The 26,096-nt window shown below is 42.1% G+C and overlaps 1 protein-coding gene across 2 annotated transcripts in view; it reads left to right on the top strand.

The window, feature by feature from the left end:
- RAB28 (RAB28, member RAS oncogene family) overlaps positions 1-26,096 on the top strand; it is a 326,361-nt gene that overhangs the window by 236,553 nt on the left and 63,712 nt on the right. The window lies entirely within an intron of this gene.

Here is a 26,096-nt window from a genome sequence, read left to right as displayed (position 1 = left end):
GTGGATCATGACATCGGGCAGGTGATCCCGAACATGGTGCAGGCAGGAGGGGTACACTTGGATGGAGCGGGCAATCGGGACGAACAGGGACCAAGAGCGAACGATGGAATATGGGGTGGACGTGCATGTTGGCAGGCAAGGTGAGACGATACGCTACCGGATTGATGACCTGCTCGATTGGGAAAGGGCCCAGAAATCGTGGATCCAACTGACGACGGGGCAACTCCGAGGCGATATGTTTCGTGGACAACCATACATTATCTCCAACAGCCAACGGGGGGACGTCTCGCTGGGACTGGTCATGAACCGTGTGAAGTTCTGAGAGGAAGTTCTCTGCTGCTAGGACTGGGGAATCTAACAGGGTTAACGGGAAAAAACGTGGATGGAACCCGTAATTCGTATAGAAAGGCGTGAGTCGTACAGAGGTATACCAGGAGTTATTAAAAGCAAATTTGGCCACTAGGAGAAAATGTGACCAGTTGGACTGCCGGTCCGACACAAAGCACCACAGATATTGCTCCAAAATGCCGATGACCTTCTCGGTGCCACCATCAGTCTGAGGGTGCTGTGTCAAAGCAAGACAAACTTGTACCTGTAATGCGGACATGCCGTGAATTGAATCCCCCGGTCCGACACCACCCAATCTTGAAGCCCATGAAGCTGGAACACATTCTGTAAAAACAATTGGGCCGTTTCCTGAGTTGTGGGTACCTGGCGACGGGATGAAATGTACCATTTTCATCAGCATGTCCATCACCACCATCACCGTGGTGAACCTTAACGACAGTGGCAAATGTGTGACAAAGTCCATGGACACAGCTCCCCACGGCCTCGAGGCGTTGGCAATAGCTGCAATAATCCTGGCGGGGCCCCTGTAGCCGACTTGGCCACACAACACCGTTCACATATGGTATCATAAGAGTGAACATTATCCTGGAGCCGCAGCCACCAAAACGTTTGGGACACTAAGTCCAACATTTTGAACAAGCCAAAATGACCCTCCGCGGGATTGTCATGATATTGGGACATGACTAATCTGCGAAGCGGCCCTCCTGGTACATACAACTGCCCCCAGTACCGGAGCATTCCATCCACAAATGTCCAGGGAGAATTGGGCACCATCTCCCGCACTCGCTGTGCCACAAACCCATCCGCCCGCTGCATCTCATGAATACATCTCCGCAAATCGATGGGGTCATGGGTAGCAGCCAACGCTTCCACAGGCAGGATCATTTGTAACAGGGCCGGTTCTTTGGGATGCAGGAACTCACAAACGGAGCAGAACCCGGCCCAAATGTCCCAAATGACTGGACTGTGATGGGGAGTACACGAGAATGTCATCAAGATAAATGACCACAAAATGGTCTAACATATCCCTGAATACATCATTCATCAAGTGCTGGAAAACCACCAGGGTGTTGGTGAGGGCGAAGGGCTTAACGGTATACTAAAAATGCCTGTATCGGGTGCCAAACGCTGTTTTCCACTCATCCCCCGGCCGTATCTGCACCAAATTATATGCGCTGCATAAATCAGTCTTAGAAAATACTTTGGCAGCTCGTAAACGTTCCATCAACTCAGGAATCAACGGCAACGGATACCGGTTGCACACCATGATAGCGTTCAGGCGTCGGTTGTCACAGCACAGACCTAAGTCCCCAGTCTTTTTCTTGACAAACAAAACAGGCGCTGACAGAGGTGAGGTTGAGGGCCTGATAAACCCTTTGGTAAGATTCTTATCTATGAAGTCCTTGAGGGCCACTAATTCAGGTTCAGACATGGAATATATGCAGCCAGCCGGCAGCTTGGCATCGGGAAATAGTTCAATGGCACAGTCATAAGGTCAATGCGGTTGCAACCGATCCGCCTCTTTTTCGTTGAACACATCAGCGATGTAAAATGTAATGCACATGTTTCAAAATGCAATACATGTTTTAAAAAACATGAGTGTCAATTCAGTTTCACAGTTTCAAGTAGATGTTTCTTGTCTTTTTGTCTATGCTTTCACTTCCTATATATTGTTAACCAGAATATGTGAACAGATGTTGGAATGGCAGGAAAAGGAACATATTTGCAGAAATCTTTTTGGAGGAAGAGCTGTTTATAAATAAAATAAATAATACAGTTAAAGGAAAAAATAAGACCTTCCATGGGCAAGCTGGAACTATCCAAGTTCCACTTTTCCTGTTAAACAAGGCAAACTTCTTTTCTAATTTGATTCTGGATATTAGAATATAGTAGCTACTTGTAAACGATTCACTCAGACCTAAATGATGGATTTTATTTTTTTGGAAGACTAGAAGCTTGATAAAAGTTAAAAACAAGATAAAGAATGATATAACACCTATAGAATGATGACAAACGCTGATAGAAATTACTGCTTGCATTGCTGTAAATTTGCCATTGAAGGGTTTAGACTGCAGGAAGTTCTTTTGAATACTGCACTGAAGAAGACTTTCACAGATTTACCATTCATTTAATAAGGCATGCATAGGAGAATTTCCAATAGATTGTACTATTTAGAAAGGACACAGGTATGATAAAGAAATATGCTTCATAAAACATCACTGGGGTTGAAGGTACTTCTGCATTTAAGTAGAAGTACTGTATGTCTTGGAAAAGTTACTGATAATTTAGTTTAGAATAATTAAAGAGCTCTACAGTGGTACCTCTACTTAAGAACTTAATTCATTCTGTGACCAGATTCTTAAGTAGAAACGTTCTTAAGAAGAAGCAATTTTTCCCATAGGAATCAATGTAAAAGTCAAAAATGCGTGCAAACCCGTTAGGAAATAAATAAAAGCTCGGAATTTGGGTGGGAGGAGGAGGAAGAGGAGGAGGACAGTCGCTGCCGAAGGAAGAAGGTGAGGTGAGAGGAATAAAAAAAAATCCAAAACTTTAAGGCTTTAAAAAAAAGAGGGACTCTGAGGCGGTCAGGAGGAGCACGCGCCTCCAATACACTGGCTGCTGCTGCTGCTACCTGCTGCCTCTTCCTTCTCATGCTGAAGGGTTCCCCTCTCCTCTCGCTCGCTCGCTTTGTAGCTGGTGCTTTTCCTTCGCTGTGGTGACTTCTCGGCTGCCCAGAGCGAAGGAAGCATTTCTTTTCTCTGGGCGCTGGCAGAGGTTTATTCCCTGTCCAAGTGCCCAGAGAAAGCCTCCTTAAGCGGCACCAAAAGGCTCCTCTGGCAGCCCAGATGGCCGGGATTAAAGGGGCAATGGCAGGAAACTGGCCAGACCTTTGTGCTGCTCTCAAATTTCCTGGGAAATTTTTTCGGGCTCGGGTTCTTAAGTAGAAAATGGTTCTTAAATCTTGAACACCTTGTTCTTATCTAGAAAAGTTCTTAAGTAGAGGCATTCTTAAGTAGAGGTACCACTGTATCTGTTAAATTAATCTGAAATGGGTGTATATGAGAGACATAAATGAAGCCAATCTGGAACAGAACATTTATAAATGCAACTTCAACCAGGTATAAGTAGTAATGTTTGCCCATGCCCCATTTTTTTATTGTTAGTTGCGAAGTTGTATCCAATCAATCGTGACCCATGGACAACGTTCTTCCAGGCCTTCCTGTTCTCTACTAATGTATTTATGTCCGAAATACGGTGTGAGTTCCAGTCAGATGAGTTGTATTCAAGGATTGGTCTAGTGAATGTTTTCTATGCTCTGGTTAGTAGCATGAGTAGCCGCCCCGAGTCCTCGGAGAGGGATGGCATACAAATCTAATAAATAATAATAATAATAAATAACAATAATGATATTATTGCAGAAGAAGCTATGTCAGATTAGGTTAACAAATCTTGGAGCCTTTTTGATGTTGTTGCAGTGGGCTTTGGCATGTAGTTCATTTGATATGAGTATTCCAAGGTCTTTGACAGAGTGAGGGTCATCTGCAAGGTCTTTTTTATTTAGTTTGTATTTTGCCAATGTGCAGGACAAAGCATTTGTTGGTTGAGGCTTGGAGTTGCCAGAAGTTTGACCATTTTAATACAGAGCCAAGGTCTTTTTGGAGGGCAGCAGTTTTGTTGGTGGTACATCATCAGTGAAGAGAACACAGTCACTTGCAATGTGATCACAAAGGTCATTTATATAGAGTATAAAGAGTGTTGATCCTAGTATGCTGCCTTGGGGTACACAACTGTTAACAGGAAAGGGATTATATGGGCGATTTGATTGCCTTGCAGTCCAGGGGACTCTCAGGAGTCCTCTCCAGTAACATAGATTTATATGCCCAATTAAACTGTGTTAAAATGGTGATAATGTTTGGCTTTAAAATAGGATGATATAGTGATCAAGTAAAAGAAGATATTTTACAGCTCTTTTATAAAAAATTGTATCACAGGATGTAAATAAAAGTTCTGATTAATATTTTGTTCAGCATAAATTCCAATTTTAGTAAAATATATTTCTCTTGGTTGTAGATAATTAGTACTCACCCTGGATAGTATCATTAGCTTATGGATTCAAGCATTATATGTGGTTGTGCTGTTGCAGCAAAAGGTTAAGTATTAATGGAAAATGTTCACAGTTCTTTTACTCAAAGAAAACATGTTACTTGTAAGTTTTCTTTTGATTTTACTTTTTCAGTTTCGTTTGAATGTCTTCATTCATTTAGCCATCCATAAAGCAAATATTGTTGCACATGCAGTGGATAATAAGTCTTTTTAGGACTACGTGTGTGGCATGTCACAGATCATTAACTTCAAGTAACCACCTGACTTGAGGGAAGTCTGGAAGCATTATTACAGTGAAATGAGCTTTTATTTCTGTGTCACTGCAGTACATTGATTTGTAGGAATGTCTCCATTAGCTACTGTGGAAATATATCATCACCAAATGAAGCTGATGATAGAGATAAGGAATGGTTGATTGTGGAAAGGATATTAATGTTGTACTTTCAGATAGGATTAGAAATAAAATGACAGTATGTTTAAGAATATTTATAAACTTCGTTTGATTTATTCCATTAAGGAACTTACTTTCACTTACTTTCTTTCACTGAAAAAAGTCAAATTAGAAAGAATAGCAAAACTTTTATGACCAATGTGTAGCGCTTTGTTTATCCTGGAAATCTATCTGATGTTTATTTTCAAGAAAGAGAGAGAGAGAGAGAAAGAAAGAGGGAGAGAGAGAAAGAAAGAAAGAAAATCTCCTCCTTGATGGACTTATGAACATGTGATAAATTTGGGTTTGTGTGATCAATTCTTTCAAAAAAGATTAGAGGATAAAGTGATCTTAGATTAACAATTGTTCAACTAAGTTATGTCAGTAATTTACTTTTGAGAAGTTTACTCATTTGCAAATTTAGATAATTGTCTGAACTTTTAAACTGCTATTTTGATTGGAGTGTAGTTGTCCCCTCCCTGGTTTTTGCAGATTCTTACCTTCAAGTGCAATACTTGGTTAAAAATGAGGTAGAGTACTTATCTCCAGGAGAAGGTTTTTTTAAATATACATTTGAATATGACTTTTTTCAGTATTTTAAAAATATCAAGATAATATAAAGAGAACTGTATTTTGTTCAGTATGAAACTGTTACCAGTATGCAGAACTGAGTGTTAACAAGTCAGCTACAGTGGGGGGGGGGGGGGGGGAGTATTTAGTCAGACACCAGTTGTGCAAGTTCTCCCACTTAAAAAGATGAGAGAGGCCTGTAATTGACATCATAGGTAGACCTCAACCATGAGAGACAACATGAGAAAACACATCCAGAAAATCACATTGTCTGATTTTTAATGAATTTATTTGCAAATTATGGTGGAAAATAAGTATTTGGTCACCTACAAAGAAGCAAGCTTTCTGGCTCTCATAGACCTGTAACTTCTTCTTTAAAAGGCTCCTATGTCCTCTACTCATTATCTGTAGTAATGGCACCTGTCTGAACTTGTTATCAGTATAAAAGTCATCTGTCCACAACCTCAAACAGTCACACTCCAAACTCCACTATGGTGAAGACCAAAGATCTGTCGAAGGACACCAGAAACAAAATTGTACCTCTGCACCAGATTGGGAAGACTGAATCTGCAATAGGCAAGCAGCTTGGTGTGAAGACCTCAACTCTGGGAGCAATAATTAGAAAATAAAAGACATACAAGACCACTGATAATCTCCCTCAATCTGGAGCTCCACGCAAAATCTCAAAAGGATCACAAGAACGGTGAGGAAAAATCTCAGAACCACACTGGGGAACCTAGTGAATGACCTGCAGAGAGCTGGGACCAACATAACAAAGGCTACCATCAGTAACACACTACGCTGCCAGGGACTCAGATCCTGCAGTCCCAGATGTGTCCCCCTGCTTAAACCAGTATATGTCCGGGGCCGTCTGTCATAATGTCAGATGAAACCAAAGTAGAACTGCTTGGTAGAAACACAACTCGTCGTGTTTAGAGGAGAAAGAATGCTGAGTTACATCCAAAGAACACCATACCTACTGTGAAGCATGGGGGTGGCAACATCATGCTTTGGGGCTGTTTCTCTGCAAAGGGACCAGGATGACTGACTGATCCGTGTACATGAAAGAATGAATGGAGCATATATCGTGAGATTTTGAGGGCAAACCACCTTCTATCAGCAAGGGCACTGAAGATGAAACGAGGCTGGGTCTTTCAGCATGACAATGATCCCAAGCACACCACCGGGGCAACGAAGGAATGGCTTTGTAAGAAGCATGTCAAGATCCTGGAGTGGCCTAGCCAGTCTCCAGATCTCAACCATATGGAAAACCTTTGGAGGGAGTTGAAAGTCTTGTTTTATTTTTTAAAAAAAAAATTCTATTTTTAAAATATATTTTAATTGATTTTTTTTGCAAGTTTAATATACAAACAACATAAAACAGTGCATAGTGAAAAATGACCACCACCCCGACACACACACATACCCCACCACCATATTGGGGGTATTTCTTATATAACCCACTTTAAGCCAAGAGCAATATATCTATTTACATATCATAGAGTGATTCCAATGTATTTCTTATAGCTTGGTCTCGGATTTTACTCGTCATATATCTTCTTACTTTGTCCCACCGTCCCATCAGTTGTCTCAATTCAGTTTCATTATCCAAATTTATCCTTTTATCCATCATTTCAAATTGAATATGGTCCACCATGTACCTGTACCAATTTTGCATTGTCCATTTTGTCGCATCCTTCCAACCCAAAACTATTACCGCCTGAGCGCTTTCTATTGCTGCTTGTTTTATTTCTCTAAATTCTCCCATCGTATTGCTTTTAACTAATACTGTCATTTCCTTAGTGATTGTCCATTGTATATTTAACATTCTATTTATGTCCTCTTGCACTTTTTGCCAAAATTCCTGCACTGTGGGGCATTCCCAAATCATATGCATAAACACTCCTTTATCTTGACAGCCGTGCCAACAATTACCCCTGACCTTCTGCTGTGTGCAAGTTGAACGGGAGTATAATACCACTTATGTAATATTTTCCTTCTCATTTCCCTAATTCTTGTATTCTTAATTTTCCTTATATTTTCTACTGTATTTTCCATCTCTTGTACCTCTACTTGAATCTCATTTTGCCACCATTTAGTCAATCCTTGAATCGTGTCTGACTGCACTAACAACTTATATATATTGGTTGCTTGCGCCTTTGTACCCTCACTTTTTTCTCTTATTATTTTCTCTAACCCTGTCTCCTCCCTCAATACTACTTTATTTTCCCTTTCATTGAGATATTTACATATTGCATTTATTTGTAGCCATCTTTCCTTACCTAACCACCATTCTATATGATTTCTACTTGGCCTACCATCCTTCTCATATAACAGTTCTATCTTAGATATCCCTCTTCCCTTCAACTCTGCTATAACCCTATTCAAATTTGTTTCATTATCTCTATTTATTACATAAAGCGATGACAGTTTAGATTTATATAATCCTATTTTCCCCTGCCATTTTTTCCAAATTTCCATAGTCCCTTTCATGGGATCTATTAATTTACCTAAGTCGCTCCTATTCCACTTTGTAAAAATTAATTCTCTATTCTTCATCCCGTTTATCTGTTTTTTCCAATTTCACCCATTTGTTTTCATGTAGTTGCAACTCCATTAACCTTTCCATTTGAAAAGCTTCCCTATACAGCTCCAAACAAGGAACTCCGCATCCCCCCTCTTTTTCATTGACAATTAACCACTTTTTCCTTATTCTTGGTCTCTTATCTTCTTCAATCCAGTAATTTTTTTGTCCCACTCTTTAAACTTAAATGTTGATAGCCCCCCTGACAGCACCTGAAATAGGTACATCATTTTGGGAACTATCATCATTTTTAAAGCTCTTATTTTAGCGATTTTCCTTAGCTTTTTCTCTTTCCAGCTCCTCATCTGTTTCAACATTTTCCTCCATATTAAACTAAAAAAAAAAAAAAGTGGGAGTTGAAAGTCCGTGTTGCCCAGCCACAACCCCAAAACATCACTGCTCTAGAGGAGATCTGCATGGAGGAATGGGCCAACATACCAGCAACAGTGTGTGGCAACCTTGTGAAGACTTACAGAAAACGTTTGATCTCTGTCATTGCCAATAAAGGATATATAACAAAGTATTGAGATGAACTTTTCTTATTGACCAAATACTTATTTTCCACCATACTTTGCAAATAAATTTGTTAAAAATCAGACAATGTGATTTTTTGAATGTTTTCTCATGTTGTCTCTCATGGTTGAGGTCTACTTATGATGTCAATTACAGGCCTCTCATCTTTTTAAGTGGGAGAACTTGCACAACTGGTGTCTGACTGAATACTCCCCCCCCCCCCACTGTAAGCCTCTGCTATAATGCCAGGATGAAAGCAAAAGCTATAGCTGAAGCAGAAGGTACAGAGATCCACAAAGCCTATCCAATTTCCAGCTGCAATAATCACCATGGCAGCGTAATAAGAACTGGAGTTTTTATGTTATGGGAAAAGGACTGTCTGGGGGAAAGCTAAACATTAGAAATAATAGAAGTATCCAGCTTTATTATTTTACCTAAGCTATTTTGGGAACTTTCTGAATCTAAATGTGGCACAAATTAACAAAAATCAGTCTTTTAGTTTATTTATTATATTACTTTGTAAAAACTGCAATTTCTCCTGGACAAATGCCACATGTTTCTGGAATGCCACATGGGGGTGATTTTAACAGCCATGTCTTGGCTTAGCTCCTATTTCTGAGGAAATTGCTGATATGGAACAATTTTGTACTCAAATTATATTTTTAGGTTACATTAAAAATTGATACTTTTATCAGTTTGAATGAAAATTTAGAATTTTAGATTCAGAAAGCATTAAAATTAGAGCTGTGGAATACAACACACTTATAGATAAGCATTATAATTGAACTATTTAATGGCATAATTTAAAAGATTCTTGTTGGTTTCAAGTGATAGACTGGTAATAAAGCAAAGCTTTTTTAAATTTTTGATATCTGCACATTAAACTGATATTCCCAAATACACCTTGCTCCTTAAGAGGACAAGTAAAAACATTTTAGGTACTTAATAATTGTCTTAGCAAGATAATTTGACAGTGTATTTAATTTGTGTTATATTTGTGTAATTTTCATTCATTTGTTCAATTTCTATAACCTCCCATCTCAGTCAATGACACTGGTGGTTTACAGTTAAAAAATATATTACTATCAAAACATTAAAAACATTTTAAAATAATAAAAACAATAGAAACATCCATAATATATGTAGCAGGCAAGATACTTGGTCAGTTAATAGTACAGTCAGGAACATATTCAGTGTTCCAGGCTTGAGAACGTACCCAAGTTTTTAGGGCTTTACAGAAAGCTAACAGGATTGGGACCATTCTTCTCTTCTTTTTTAAATAATTTTTTATTAATTTTCCATAAAAGACAAACAAGACAAACATACCACATATATAGGGACTACAATTGCCCCACTCAAAATAGAAGTCTTTCTAATACAGAAAAGAAAAACACTAAAATTTGTAAGATCAATACAGAGAGTAGAAAAGAAAAATTTTCTCATATGTTTAAACTTTTCTTAGAAATATCAATTCATATACATATTACTTTTTATCCCAATCATTTAACATTCTTTTTATTAAACCATACACAAATTCTTTCCCAAATTTTATAAAAATCAGATAGAGAAAAACGGGAAGAAAAGACTCATGGAGCTCAAGGGAGGAGAAAGGTGTGGGGGAGATGAGCAGAGTGGGGTGGGCAAAAATGGGAGGGAACAGCTCATGGAGCTCAAGGGAGGAGAAAGGTGTGGGGGAGATGAGCAGAGTGGGGTGAGCTCAAGGGAGGAGAAAGGTGTGGGGGACATGAGCAGAGTGGGGTTGACAAAAACGGGAAGAAAAGGCTCATGGAGCTCAAGGAAGGAGAAAGGTATGGGGAAGATGAGCAGAGTGGGGTGGACAAAAAATGGGAAGAAAAGACACATGGAGGTCAAGGAAGGAGAAGAGTGTGGGGGAGATGAGCAGAGTGGGGTGGACAAAAACGGGAGGGAACGGCTCATGGAGCTCAAGGGAGGAGAAAGGTGCGGGGGAGATGAGCAGAGTAGGGTGGACAAAAAACGGGAAGAAAAGACTCATCGAGCTCAAGGGAGAAGAAAGGTGTGGGGGAGATGAGGAGAGTGGGGTGGACAAAAACGGGAGGGAAAGGCTCATGGAGCTCAAGAGAGGAGAACGGTGTGGGGGAGATGAGGAGAGTGGGTTGGACAAAAGCGGGAGGGAAAGGCTCATGGAGCTCAAGGGAGGAGAAAGGTGTGGGGGAGATGAGCAGAGTGGGGGGGGACAAAAATGGAAAGAAAAGACTCATGGAGCTCAAGAGAGGCTCTTTTCACCTTGCTTTGTTGGGACTCCCTTCCCCCACTCCGTTCCCCTCAGCTTTGTCTGGCCACCGCTTTTTTTTAAAAGCCTTAATATTTTGGATTCTCCTAATGGGCTTGCACGCATTATTGGCTTTTCCATTGATTCCTGTGGGAAACATTGTTTCATCTTACGAACTTATCACCTTAGGAACCTTGTCCTGGAACCAATTAAGTTCGTAAGACGAAGTATTACTGTATCAATTTTCAAAAGTCGAATTTAATCCAATAAAACTCAGTCCTTTGTTTTCAATTTATTTTCAGTTACCAATCATCTGTTCCACTATGTATATTCTCATCCTTTTTAACTTTTATACATATTTCCTTTTCTCTTCGTTTTAAACAGTAACAAAAAAAAGAAAGAATCCTTCCACAAAAAAAATTCCAGAAACAGCAGCCGCTCTAAGTTTCCCTTTTATCTTCTTTAAATTCTTGGATTTAATTTTTTAGTACATCAGTTCTCATCAAACCTCATCCCCTAATTTTATTTAAAATACAAGATCATTTATTCTTCCAGGGATGGGAATTCACAAAGAGAAAAAAAATTCTTCCTTTATTATGATTTATTCATAAAAGAAAAAAGAAGTTCCAGCTGGTAGTTTCTCACTCGCCCAAGGATTTGACTCTGCAAACTTCTTTGTTCGCCTTATTTTCTTTAAAAAGTTTTGATGTTTAAAGGTTGTGGAATTCAAAAAAGAGTTTTTATACTTACTCTCTCCTTTTCTTTTCTTTCTCTTCTCCGTTGATCTTATTTTTAAGCGACTTCTTTTAATGCGTCTTTCCTTCCTCTGATGTGATCGTGCTGCTTTGGCAAGGTGGGGCGCGGTTTTTCTCTCCCGAAGCTGCGGGGCGATCCTTTCCCTCTGGGGCAATGGCGTTTTACCCCTCGGGATCTGGGAGAGCACCTGTTCTCCATCAAGCCCTCCGAGCCTGATCAGATCGTGACCTTTGGGAGGAAAAAAGGAGCATCGGGGGCAGAGCTCTATCCCCGACCTACTGCAGCTCCATTTCTAACTGGAAGTCTCGGGACCATTCTTCTCTTCAAAGGGAAGATGTTCCGTAGAGCAGGGGCCATTGCAGAAAACACCTGTCTTTTAATCTCTTTGGCTGCTGGGATTTAGAGCAGCGTTTCCCAACCGGTGTGCCGCGGCACACTAGTGTGCCGTAAGACACGGCCAGGTGTGCCGCAAAGCTCCTGGGGAAGCTCCAGCTGGGCAGGGCGCTGCCGGCGCCCCTGCCTGAGTGTCGTCCTGTGGATAGTCTTGGGCTTCACAGTCGCTTCCTGGTTCCCTCTCCTCCCACCGCCTGTGTCTCCCACCGTCGCCTCCCACCAAGCTGGCGGCTGTTGACGTGGGTTCCTCGAGTGGGAGCTGCCGCTTCCCTCTGGCCAGCCCAACCACGCTGCCATAGAAAGCACAGCGGTTATTGCCACCGCTTCTGCCTCTACTCAGGGAGCCACCGTGGTCACCGTGCCTTTTCCTCTCGCTCAGCTCAACCACGATGGCTCCCTGAGTGGAGGCAGAGGCGGCGGCAATAACCTCTGCACTTTCTACGGCAGCGTGGCTGGGCTGCCTGGAAGGAAGCGGCAGCTCTGGCCCGAGGAATGAGGCGCTGGCGGTAGACACAGGCGGTGGGAGGAGAGGGAACCAGGAAGCAACCGTAAAGCCGAAGACCAGCCACAGGACGACCTTCAGCCAGGGGCGTCGGGACTGCGCGCAGCCATGGTGGGAGTAGCATGAGAAAGAGAGGATTCCATCCCACGAGGAGACGCCCACTGAGCTGCAGGTCCCGCTGCCGTCGCCTTCTTTCCCTCCGCCTCTTTCTCCTCATGCAGCCTGAGCCCGCCTTTGCGAGTCCGCCCTGGCTTTCGCTTCGCCCCATGATTTCCCCGCAATTTCATCCAGGCCACCTCTTGCCTCCTTTTGAACTGCGGGAAAATCTGCGGGCGAAGCAAAAGCCAGGGCGGGAGAGAAGCACGGGGGTGGAGAAGGAGGAGAGCCCCTCAGCGCTTCCCCTCCGCCAAGCTGCCTGCTTGTCCTCGCGCCTCGTTGCTACCTCCTGCCTTTTTCCAGGGGCCTTTGGAAGGCACCCAGGGAAGGGGGGGGATTGGGGGTGGCTGCAGCAGCTTCTCGTCCTCCTCATCTGGCTGCTAACGCCCGCCCGGTCCCTCTTGCAGTCCCTTCACCGAGCGCTTTTGTCCCAGGCTGTCAGCGAAAGGGCTGCAGAACAGGCGATACAGGCGTTCTTCTCACAGCTGAGGCAGAATTTGGAATGTCGGGTGTGTGTGCGTGCCCCTGCCACCCGGAACATTTAAAATAAGAAAAACCTTCGCCGGCCTCCGCAGAGAAGAAAGGAAGAGAGAGAAAGAGAGAGAGAGCAACAGACAGAGCAAGATAGAGAGAAAGTGAGAAAGAGAGGGGGGAGAGAGAAAGAAAGAGAGACATAGCAAGAGAGGCAGAGAGAGAGAGAGAGAGACATAGCAAGAGAGACAGAGAGAAAGAAAGAGAGACAGAGAAAGAGAGAGAAAGAAAGAGAGCTAGCAAGAGAGAGAGAAAGAGAGACAAAGAAAGAGAGACAGAGAGAGAGAGAAAGAGATAGCAAGAGAGACAGAGATAGAGAGAGAAAGAGAGAAAGAAAGAGAGATAATGAAAGAGAGATAGCAAGAGAAGCAGAGAGAGCAAGGGAGAGAGAAAGACATAGGGAGGAAAGGAGGGAGAGAGAAAGAGAGCAAAAAAGAGAGGAAGAAAGAGAGATGGAGAGAGAGAAAGAAGGGAAGGAAGGAAGAGAGAGAAAGAGTGAGAGAGAAATGGAGCGAAATGGAGGAAGATTTTTTTTTTGTCAAAACTTTTCTTTAGCCGCCCCCCGTTCAGTGTTCCCCAGGATTTTGAAAATATGAATAATGTGCCGCGGCTCAAAAAAGGTTGGGAAACACTGATTTAGAGCATATCTATTCTGCTAGATTGGGTGGAATGGGTAGAGCTTGAAAAAAGGCACTCCCCTTGGATTATGTATTACATATTAGTTCAGTATTTTATATTGCTCTTTCACATCTGATTGGTTTGTTAGAATCCATTGTTTTCAGATGTTGTAACAGTTAGCCATAAGACTTTAGATTAATGGCTCCCAAAATGAGATTATTGCTGCTTCATTGATCAGTATTTAGAATGGAATTTCTGATTTTTTTGTGATGTTGTGGATACTGTCTTTGTATCCTTAAAACAATGTTGAGACTCGAAAAGAAATCAAGAGAAGGATTTAGGGGTAGTGATTTCTGACGGTCTCAAAATGGGTGAACAGTGCGGTCAGGCGGTAGGGAAACAAGTAGAATGCTTGGCTGCATAGCTAGAGGTATAACAAGCAGGAAGAGGGAGATTGTGATCCCGCTGTATAGAGTGCTAGTGAGACCACATTTAGAATACTGTATTCAGTTCTGGAGACCTCGCCTACAAAAAGATATTGATAAAATTAAACGGGTCCAAAAACGGGCCAGAAAAATTGTGAAAAGTCTTCAGCATAAAACTTATCAGAAAAGACTTAATGAACTCAATATGTATAGTCTGGAGGACAGAAGGGAAAGGGGGGACATGATCAAAATAGTTTAATTATGTTAAAGGGTTAAATAAGGTTCAGGAGGGAAGTGTTTTTAATAGGAAAGTGAACACAAAGACGAGCAGGCACAATCTGAGATTAGTTGGGGGAAATATCAAGAACAACGTGAGAAAATATTATTTTACTGAAAGAGTAGTAGATGCTTGGAACAAACTTCCAGCAGACATGGTTGGTAAATCCACAGTAATCGAATTTAAACATGTCTGGGATAAACATATATCCATCCTAAGATAAAATACAGGAAATAGTATGAGGGCAGACTAGATGGACCATGAGGTCTTTTTCTGCCATCAATCTTCTATGTTTCTACATGTCTATGAGATAATTAAATTCCTTAATTTGTCACATACTCCATGTAATTAGTGTTTTAGGAGTGATGGCATGGCACAATTTCTGGTAAATTTGAAATTTTTATCAATAGAACATTTCATTTAGCCATAATTGATACTCCAGCCACTTTTTTTTTTAAAAAAAATATTGATTTTTAACAATATTAAGATACGCACAACATAAAACGAGTGTTTTGTAAAAAGTGCCCACCACCCGACAAACATTCATACCCCACCACCAAATTGGGGGTGTTTCTTGTATAAACCATTTTAACCCAGGAGCAAAGTATCTATTTATATATTATAAAGTGATTTCAATTTATTTCTTGTAGCTTGGTCTCGGATTCTACTCGCCATATATCGTCTTACCGTGTCCCACTGTTCCATTAGTTGTCTCAATTCAGTTTCATTATCCAAATTCATCCTTTTATCCATAATTTCAAATTGAATGTGGTCCACCATGTACCTATACCAATTTTGCATTGTCCATTTTGTCGCATCCTTCCAACCCAAGACTATTACCGCCTGAGCTCTTTCTATTGCTTCTTGTTTTATTTTTCTAAATTCTCCCATCGCATTACTTTTGACTATTACTGCAATTTCCTTAGTAATTATCCATCGTATATTTAACATCCTATTAATATCCTCTTGCACTTTTTGCCAAAAATTCTACACTATCGGGCATTCCCAAAACATATGCATAAACACACCTTTATCTTGACACCCATGCCAACAAATACCCCTAACATTCTGCTGAAAGTATGCGAGTTGAACTGGAGTATAATACCACTTTCGTAATATTTTTCTTTTCATTTCCCTAATTCTTGTAATTCTTAGTTTTCCTTATATTTTCTACTATATTTTCCATCTCTTGTACCTCTACTTGTATCTCATTTTTCCACCATTCAGTCAATCCTTGGATCATATCCCCATCTGACTGCACTAACATCATATATATATATATATATATATATATATATATATATATATATATATATATATATATATATATATATATATATATATATGCTTGTGCCTTTATACCCTAACCTTTTTCTCTTATTATTTCTCATATTCTCCCTTTCATTCAGATATTTACATATTGCATTTATTTGTAGCCATCTTCCCTTGCCCAACCACCATTTTATACAGTTTCTACTTGGCCTCCCATCCTTCTCATATAACTGTTCTATCTTAGTTATCCCTCTTCCCTTCAACTCTCCTATAACCCTATTTAAATTCGTTTCATTATCTCTATTTATTACATAAAGTGATGACAGTTTAGATTTAAATAATTCTATTTTCCCCTGCCATTTTTTCCAAATTTCCATAGTCCCATTCATGGAACCTATTAATTTACCTAAGTCGCTCCTATTCTACTTTATAAAAAATAATTCTCTGTTCTTCATCCCGTTTATCTGTTTTTCCAGTTTCACCCATTTATTTTCAAATAATTGCAGCTCCATTAACCTTTCAATTTGAAATGCTTCCCTATACAGCTCCAAACAAGGAACTCCCCATCCCCCCTCTTTTTCGTTCGCTATTAACCACTTCTTCCTTATTTTTGGTCTCTTATCTTCTTCAATCCAATAATTAAGTTTTTTATACCACTTTTTAAACTTGGATGCTGATAGCCCCCCTTACAGTATCTGAAATAGGTACATCATTTTGGTAACTATCATCATTTTCAAGGCTCTTATTTTATTCTCCTTAGCCTTTTCTCTTTCCAGTTCCTCATCTGTTTCAGCATTTTCCTCCATATTAATCTATAATTCACCTCCTCAATTTTTGCTGGATTTCTCAATAACCAAATTCCCAGATATTTAATTTTCTTTAATCCTAACTTCAACCCTGATTCTTTCCTAATTTCTATCTGCTCTCTCGGACCTGTACTTAAACACATAATCTCTTATTTTTCCATATTAACCGATAGTCCTGATTTCTGTTTAAACTCTTGTAAAATATTTCTTATACCTTTGATCATCTCCATTGGGGTCTGGGTCAATATAATTGCATCATCTGCAAATAAATTTCATTTAATTTCTAATTCCCTATTTTATATCTTGCCCAAGTGTTATCTTTTCTTATCCTATTAGCTAATGTCTCTATTGCTATTACAAATAACATTGGAGATAAAGGACATCCCTGCTTGGTGCCATTTAATATTTTAATTCTCTGCGTTCTTTGTCCATCTTTTTTATAGTTTCATAAAATTTGTCCCCCATATTTAGTTCCTTACATAATTTATATAAATAGCTATGATTAACTTTATCAAAAGCTTTATAAACATCTAAACATCAAAATTCCCAATTTCTTTTTAGTAACGGTAGCATGGTGCATCACATTTATTACATTTCTAATTGGTTCACTTATTTTCCTTCCCCAAATCCATATTGATCCTCTTCAATTATTTTTGGTAAAATATTTTTGAGTCTATTTGCCAATATCTTCATAAATATTTTATAATCTTGATTTGCCAAGCTGATAAGACGGTAGGACCCAGGCTCTCTTAAATCTCAATCAATCTTCAGGATAGTAACAATCTCTGAAAGCTTCCATGTCTGCAGGACATCATGATTTAACAATATATTATTAAACAGTTTCCCCAAATGCGGCAACAATACATTCATATAAGTTTTATACAATTCCCCTGTAAACCCATCCAGGCCCAATGCTTTGGCTTGTTTTAACCCTTTAATTACTGTAGCTATTTCATCTTGTGTAATTTCTGCATTCAATATTTGTTTATCTTCTTCACTTACTATTTTCCCAACATTGAGGACTCCTATCTTAACCTGCTCCTCTTTATACAAATCCTCATAATATTTTCTCATTATCTTCTCTAGCTGCTCTTTACCATATCTAACCTCTCCACTAGAGTCTCTCAGTGCTAATATACATGATTTTTCTTTCCTCTTCTTCAAATATCTTGCCATTTGCTGCATTGATTTTGTCCCCCAGCTCAATGTTTTTTGTCGCATCGTCATTCTCATCTTGTTCCATTGGATCTCATCATACACCATCAATTGTTTCTTTTTCAATTTCAATAAACTGTTCCAATCTCTACTTTTAGTTAATCTTAGCTGCTCTTGTATCAAGTCTATTTCCCTTATCTTCATTTCCCTTACTCTACCCCACCTTTTCCTAATATGTGCTTCCATACATATACATTATCCCCTCATATAGGCCTTACATGCATCCCACACAATTGATTGTTTAATATCACCCACATCATTAATTCTAAAATATTCACATAACTCTTATCTGCAATTTATCTTTATCCTGTTCACTAGCAGTTACAACTGTATTATATCTCCAAATTCTTTGATTGCATTCCTGACCTATTTCCAATTTTGCCAATAGTGGGGCATGATCTGGCAACCAAATACTTTTAATATCTACTTTTAAAAACTTGTATATTGCCCCCCCTGTTCATTAATATATAGTCAATGCAACTAAATGTATGATATCTTGCTGAATAACATGTACTTCTATTTGGAATATCTGCATGGAGATCCACCATATTAAGTCTATTTAAATGTAACATCCTACTATTTCCAATCCCATTTGTTAATTGCATATTAAAATCTCCTGCCAAAAACATTGAGCCCTCCATAAAGTTATCTAACTTCCTCTTTGTATTTATTATAAATTTGTTTTGTTTTCATATTCGGGGCATAAATTGCTGCTAATGTTAACTTCCTTTGATTAATTTTCCCTTTAACAAATAACCACCACCCTTCTCTATCTTTCTGAACTCCAACCTCTTCAAATAAAAACCTCTGATGAATAAGAATCGCTGTACCTGTACTATTTTGTGTTCCTCGAGATTCATATACCCATTTCTATTAGCAGGTCAGAATTTGTCAAATGTGTATGGGTGGAAGGAGAGGGTGGGACTGGATGACCACCAAGGTCCCTTCCAACTCTTGTTAAATGTGTACGGGTGGAGGGCGGGGGTGGCCCCCTACCCCCACATCTGGGGCATCCAAATTTTTGCCTTTCTTGACACTTTCTTTTGTCATAAATGCTCCACGCATCGTAAAAATTCCAAAGATTACCAGGAGGAGCAGGTCATAAAGGGGCCCCAGAAAGCAACCAGACTTCACTTCTGTCCTTTGCTACCTAGCAGTCTCTCCCAACCCTCTTTTGAAAGGACTGCTCTGAATGGGTTCCCAAATTAGCTTTTAAAGAATTAGCTTGTTGTGGGGCAAGGAGTTCCACCAGCCAATTTAGCAGCCCAAGAATTTGACCGGAAGACCAATTCTCCTGCTTGTGAAGAGGGTTGGACTAGATGGTCTCTGAGGTCTCCTCTCTCTCTATCATTCTATTTCATTCTCCTGCTTGAGATGGGGGTCAGACTAGATGGCCTCTGCAGTCCCCTCCATTCTCCTGCTTGAGGTGGGGGTCAGACTAGATGACCACTGAGGTCCCTTCCCTCTCTATCATTCTGTAAGTCTCCTAAATGAGAAAGTGGGTCAGACTAGATGGCCACTGAGTTCCCTTCCCTCTCTATCATTCTGTAAGTCTCCTGAATGAGAAGGTGGGTCAGGTCAGACTAGATGGCCACCGAGGTCCCTTCCTGCTCTATCATTCTGTAAGTCTTCTGAATGAGAAGGTGGGTCAGACTAGATGGCCACCGAGGTCCTTTCCCTCTCTATCATTCTGTAAGTCTCTTGAATGAGAAGGTCAGACTAGATGGCCACCGAGTTCCCTTCCCTCTCTATCATTCTGTAAGTCTCTTGAATGAGAAGGTGGGTCAGAATAGATGGCCACCAAGGTCCCTTCCCTCTCTATCATTCTGTAAGTCTCCTGAATGAGAAGGTGGCCACCGAGGTCCCTTCTCTGTCTATCATTCTGTAAGTTTCCTGAATGAGAAGGGGGGTCTGACTAGATGGCCACCGAGTTTTCTTCTCTCTCTCTCATTCTGTAAGTCTGAATGAGAAAGTGGGTCAGACTAGATGGCCACTAAGGTCCCTTCCCTCTCTATCATTCTGTAAGTCTCCTGAATGACAAGGTGGGTCAGACTAGATGGCCACCAAGATCCCTTCCCTCTCTATCATTCTGCAAGTCTCCTGGATGAGAAAGTGGGTCAGACTAGATGGCCACTGAGTTCCCTTCCCTCTCTATCATTCTGTAAGTCTCCTGAATGAGAAGGGGGGTCAGGTCAAACTAGATGGCCACCAAGGTCCCTTCCCTCTCTATCATTCTGTAAGTCTCCTGAATGAGAAAGGGGGTCAGACCAGATGGCCACCAAGGTCCCTTCCCTCTCTATCATTCTGTAAGTCTCCTGAATGAGAAGGTCAGACTAGATGGCCACCGAGTTCCCTTCCCTCTCTATCATTCTGTAAGTCTCTTGAATGAGAAGGTGGGTCAGACTAGATGGCCACCAAGGTCCCTTCCCTCTCTATCATTCTGTAATTCTCCTGAATGAGAAGGTGGCCACCGAGGTCCCTTCTCTGTCTACCATTCTGTAAGTTTCCTGAATGAGAAGGGGGGTCTGACTAGATGGCCACCGAGTTTTCTTCTCTCTCTCTCATTCTGTAAGTCTCCTGAATGAGAAAGTGGGTCAGACTAGATGGCCACTAAGGTCCCTTCCCTCTCTATCATTCTGTAAGTCTCCTGAATGACAAGGTGGGTCAGACTAGATGGCCACCAAGATCCCTTCCCTCTCTATCATTCTGTAAGTCTCCTGGATGAGAAAGTGGGTCAGACTAGATGGCCACTGAGTTCCCTTCCCTCTCTATCATTCTGTAAGTCTCCTGAATGAGAAGGGGGGTCAGGTCAAACTAGATGGCCACCAAGGTCCCTTCCCTCTCTATCATTCTGTAAGTCTCCTGAATGAGAAAGGGGGTCAGACCAGATGGCCACCAAGGTCCCTTCCCTCTCTATCATTCTGTAAGTCTCCTGAATGAGAAGGTCAGACTAGATGGCCACCGAGTTCCCTTCCCTCTCTATCATTCTGTAAGTCTCTTGAATGAGAGGGTGGGTCAGACTAGATGGCCACCAAGGTCCCTTCCCTCTCTATCATTCTGTAATTCTCCTGAATGAGAAGGTGGCCACCGAGGTCCCTTCTCTGTCTACCATTCTGTAAGTTTCCTGAATGAGAAGGGGGGTCTGACTAGATGGCCACCGAGTTTTCTTCTCTCTCTCTCATTCTGTAAGTCTCCTGAATGAGAAAGTGGGTCAGACTAGATGGCCACTAAGGTCCCTTCCCTCTCTATCATTCTGTAAGTCTCCTGAATGAGAAGGTGGGTCAGACTAGATGGCCACCAAGATCCCTTCCCTCTCTATCATTCTGTAAGTCTCCTGGATGAGAAAGTGGGTCAGACTAGATGGCCACTGAGTTCCCTTCCCTCTCTATCATTCTGTAAGTCTCCTGAATGAGAAAGGGGGTCAGACCAGATGGCCACCAAGGTCCCTTCCCTCTCTATCATTCTGTAAGTCTCCTGAATGAGAAGGGGTTCAGACTAGATGGCCACCAAGATCCCTTCCCTCTCTATCATTCTGTAAGTCTCCTGGATGAGAAAGTGGGTCAGACTAGATGGCCACTGAGTTCCCTTCCCTCTCTATCATTCTGTAAGTCTCCTGAATGAGAAGGGGGGTCAGGTCAAACTAGATGGCCACCAAGGTCCCTTCCCCCTCTATCATTCTGTAAGTCTCCTGAATGAGAAAAGGGGTCAGACCAGATGGCCACCAAGGTCCCTTCCCTCTCTATCATTCAATGTGTGTGTTTGTGTATGAAAGAGCAAACTGTCCCATTCTTTCCTTCCAAAAGTAGCATTTTGTAGCAACTGTTCTGATTGGATGGTGGTGAAGTGTCCCATGTGGCCAAAAGGCTGTGGCTGAATTTGGATTTTTGTGACCAAAGGGCTGGGGCGATTAGCTAGGGGCCTTTGGGCGAGAGAGAGAAGGCAGCGGCCGATCAGCTGCTGCGGAGGAAAGAGCTTCATCTAACTGGCGGAGGCTAAATGTCCTAAACCCAACAAAAAAACAGCTTATAAATCCTGGGCTTCTTGAATGTGTGTCAGCACACTGTATGTACCATATGTCTGAGCAGATAGGAGCAGTCACACAACATTTCCAAGTATGGTTCAAAAAGGGGGTATGCTCGGAGCTTGTTGCCCAAACATGTTAGAACTCAGTGCTTCTGGCCTTGCTGTCAACTGCTAATTGTAGAGCTGCAACTATGGCTGGTAGCTTGAACTATACCTTGCTTGTTTCATTGGATGGTTATATAGGCCAAAGAAAACTGTCTCTTAAAGGACAGTAAGCTCAATTAGGGCAAAGTAAAGTGTGACTTGGCAACACAACAAAAAGTAACCACAAGTTGCATTTCTTCACATCTTTCCAAATATCAATAGAAGGGTAGCAGATTATTCCTGCCCCTTTCAGAAAGCCTGAAGCAGTGTGAAAACATGCCCCAGAAGTTTCTGTCCCTTTGCTAAAGTTTTTGGTGTGGAGAATAGAAGTATTTACGGAGTGCAACTTTGTGTTTCTTCAGGCCTCTGTCCTTCATACCAGAATCTTATGCAAAGGGACATGTCTTCAGGGATGCAATCTTGCACTCCTTCAGACTCACTAGGGCTTTTCAAAAGCGTATTGGGTGTCCTGTACAGACAGCCTTGGTGAGTCAGCCACGCTGAGCAGGCAGTTCATCTCACTCTGTCTCTGCTCTCACTGTTCTGCTTTTGGAATGCTGGGACCAGACAAAGAAAACTGCAGCAGAGAGGCCGGAGAGGAGACAGTTTGCTTGATCAGTGAGATCTTCAAAAGATAAGTGAGTCTCCATAGACTCAGTGCCTGTAGAGACCCAGCGGGGCAGAATGAGGGGGAGCATCTTGGTGAGTCAGAGAAAGTCTGGAGTAGTTGGAAGCACTAGGGCCCCTATGGTCTTCTTTTCATGTGTACTTAACAACCTGTGCATTGGGTAACGCAGGAAGGGATTATGTTCATCTAATGTCATCCAGTTAATGAATCTTCAGGTTACAAATGTAATTGGCCAGCTCTTACATTCATAAATTGGAGGATTACCTGTACATGGTACATTTAGATCCTACTATGAGGTTCGCCCAAAAAGTAATGCACCACATTTTTTTCCTTCAACAATTATTTATTGAACACAATGAAACTTATACACAAAAAAGAATGATGTATCTTCTACACTCCCTATTTTTCCCATGTAATCTCCGTCCCATTCTATGGCTTTCCTCCAGCAAGACACAAGGGCGGCGGAAGCAAAAAACCGCACCGAAACATGGGCGCACCTGCCTCTCCACGTGTGATTCTGCTACCTGCACAGCTGCAGTAGCAGAATTGCACTGGACGCCGCTAACACTCAGAGCCATGGGGGCGAGCACACATCACCGTTCCACCTTAGCAACCCACCTCTGTACGCGGCAAAGCTTCAGCTGGCCCGTACTTGGATCTGTTCAGAGAGGAGGGTGAATTAGGCCTGGACCTCTCAGAAGATGAAGGTTTCATTGCTTATCCACCACATACATACACTACATACCCTTTTTCAGCACTGTTTAAGTCCTTGTTGCACAAGGCCAAAGCTTCTGCTAACCTCAAGCTACCTCTTCCCCCCACAACTGTTCCATGTTTATCACTGACCCGTTATTTATGGAAGAGATGGCTGAACTTGATGTCATCTCATCACCTCCTGTGTTCATGGATACTGTCTGCTACCAGTGGACTGCTCCAGATATTTATTTATTCGATTTTTTATGCCGCCCTTCTCCTCAGACTCAGGGCGGCTCACAACATGTTAGCAATAGCACTGTTTAATAGAGCCAGCCTATTGCCCCCACAATCTGGATCCTCATTTTACCCACCTCACAAGGATGGAAGGCTGAGTCAACCTTGAGCCGGTGATGAGATTTGAACCGCTGACCTACAGATCTACAGTCAGCTTCAGTGGCCTGCAGTACAGCACTCTACCTGCTGCACTACCCCGGCTCATATGGGGCCTATTCCCTCGTCTCTGGACAAAAGGTACTTCAATGTTCAGCAGGAATTAGCAGGACCTCTACAACTACCTTCGATTGAGGCCCTTATCGCAGCCATCCATTCCACCACCTCTATGCAAGGGGTGTCTGAGGTGCTCCTCAAGCCCAAGGATAGGAGGACAGAGTTAGTCCTCCAAAAAAGGCTCATCAAGTGGCTGCCTGGTCAGTTCGAGCTTCGACTACAGCAGTGATGGCGAACCTTTTTTCCCTCAGGTGCCTAAAGAGCGTGCATTAGCAATATCGTGCATGTGCAAATGCCCACATCATTATTCAATGCATGGGGAAGGCAAAAACAGCTTCCCCCGCCCCCTGGAGGCCATTTGGAGGCCGGAAACGTCCTTTCCCAACTTCTGATGGGCCCAAAAGGCTCATGTTTCATCCTATCCAGGTTCCAAAGGGTTCTCTGGAGCCAGGGGAGGATAAAAACGTCCTGCTCCATCCCCCTGGAGGCTCTCTGGAAGGCAAAAATACCCTCCCTGAGCCTCTGTGAAAACCAAAAATCAGCTGGCCGGCACAAACATGCATGTTGGAGTTGAGCTAGGGAAACAGCTTGTGTGCCAGCAGATATGGCTCTGCATGCCACCTGCGGCACCCATGCCATAGGTTCGCCATCACTGGACTACAGCATCGCTGTTCACCCACCCTTTGCTTATCTGGCTATAACAACTTCAGGAGTTCCTCTGGACAACGTTCACTCTCATCAGGACATCAACAAGCTTCTGACGGCTGCCAAATTCTCAGTGGATGGTACCCTCCATGCAGTTAGGTTCTCTTCCTGAGTCATCGGTTTCTTGGTGCTGGCCAGAAGAATGCTTTGGTTGTGACAGTGGCAAGTGGACATCCGTCACAAGTAGAGCTTTGTCTCTTCCCCGTTTACAAGACAACAGCTCTTTGGAGAATCCTTACATCCAATTCTAGTTAAGTCTAGAGATAAAAGGAAGATTGTTCCCCCCTTCTCCAAGAGGGGTCCCTCACACTACATGCTATATCAGGGGTGGTCCTTTTGGAGTTTTGTCTCCTCGGGGTTTCCTCCCAGACCCCAAGATCAGTATGGGGGCAGGTCCACCAGAGTTCAGACAGATTCAACAGGGGCAGACCATTCAAATGACCATTTCATGGTGGCAGCAGTCGCCCCTTCCAACACTCCAAGTGGGGCTCCATCTGGCACTCCTGTCAGTGGCCGGCTGGCCCTTTATGCTGAAAAATGGGAGGAGATTATGTCAGACGCCTGGGTTAGGGAGACTATTCAATTAGGTTTCTCTCCCCAACCCCCGAGGTTTTTTTACGCTGTCCGGTTTCCAGGAATCCCGCTAAACAGGTTCTTATTGATTTGGCCATTGCACACCTGGAAATAAAAGCCATCCAGAAGGTGCCTGCGGACCAAATGGGAGAGTCATTTCAGACCGAGGGGTGCAATTCACTTAGGATTTTTGGAAAGAGTTTTTGAGCTTGATAGGTACCAAGCAGGGGTTGAGTTCAGTCCACCACCCGCAAACGAATGGTGGGTGTGAACGGGCTAACTCCGTATTAGAGCAGTACCTTCAGTGTTATTTAAATTATCAACAGGACAATTGGAGCGAACTTTTGCCGTTCGCAGAAGTTGCATATAACAGTTCGCTACATAGTAGCACAGGATTCACTCCTTTTAAATTGGTAAATGGGCAGAAATGTATACCTATTCTGGAGTTACCCCAGGATGAGCCCAAACATCCTTCTTTAAAGGAATTGGTAACCCAGTTGAAAGCAAATTGGCCAGTAGCTCATAAAGCTCTTGATGAGGCTCATAATGCCCATAAGGCGCAGGTCGACAAAAAAAGGAGTTCTGGAGTGAATTACAAAGCGGGGGATAGAGTTTACCTCTCCACGAAGTTCTTTAAGGACTACGCAAAAGTTGAAGAAGTTGGGGGCGAAATATGTGGGGCCTTTCCCAATTGTGCAGGTGGTGAATTCGGTAGCTATGAAGTTGGACCTACCAAAAATATTAAGGAAGATTCACCCAGTGTTTCATGTTAGCACACATCCGACTTGCATCCTGCTCAAGGAGATCCCCTTCCACCTCTGCTCATCAAAGTAGAGCAACATTTTGATGTCAAAGAAGTTCTTGATTCTAGGAAACATAGAGGCAACCTTCAGTACTTAGTGGCGTGGAAACATTTCCCTGCAATCTCATGCTGAATGCGTGGATGAGAAACACATGAATGCCCAGAGGGAGATTGATCGTTTTAGAGTGAAATACCCTGAGAAACCTTAATGTATAATTGTGTATTTTGTTTGTTGTTGTTGTTTTTTGTCTCCCTTAGGACTAAAGT

Source organism: Erythrolamprus reginae, chromosome 7 (genome assembly GCF_031021105.1).
Source record: "Erythrolamprus reginae isolate rEryReg1 chromosome 7, rEryReg1.hap1, whole genome shotgun sequence".
Classification (NCBI taxonomy): Eukaryota; Metazoa; Chordata; class Lepidosauria; order Squamata; family Dipsadidae; genus Erythrolamprus; species Erythrolamprus reginae.
The sequence above is the reverse complement of the archived record's forward strand: the minus strand, read 5'-3'. Positions and strand labels throughout refer to the sequence as shown.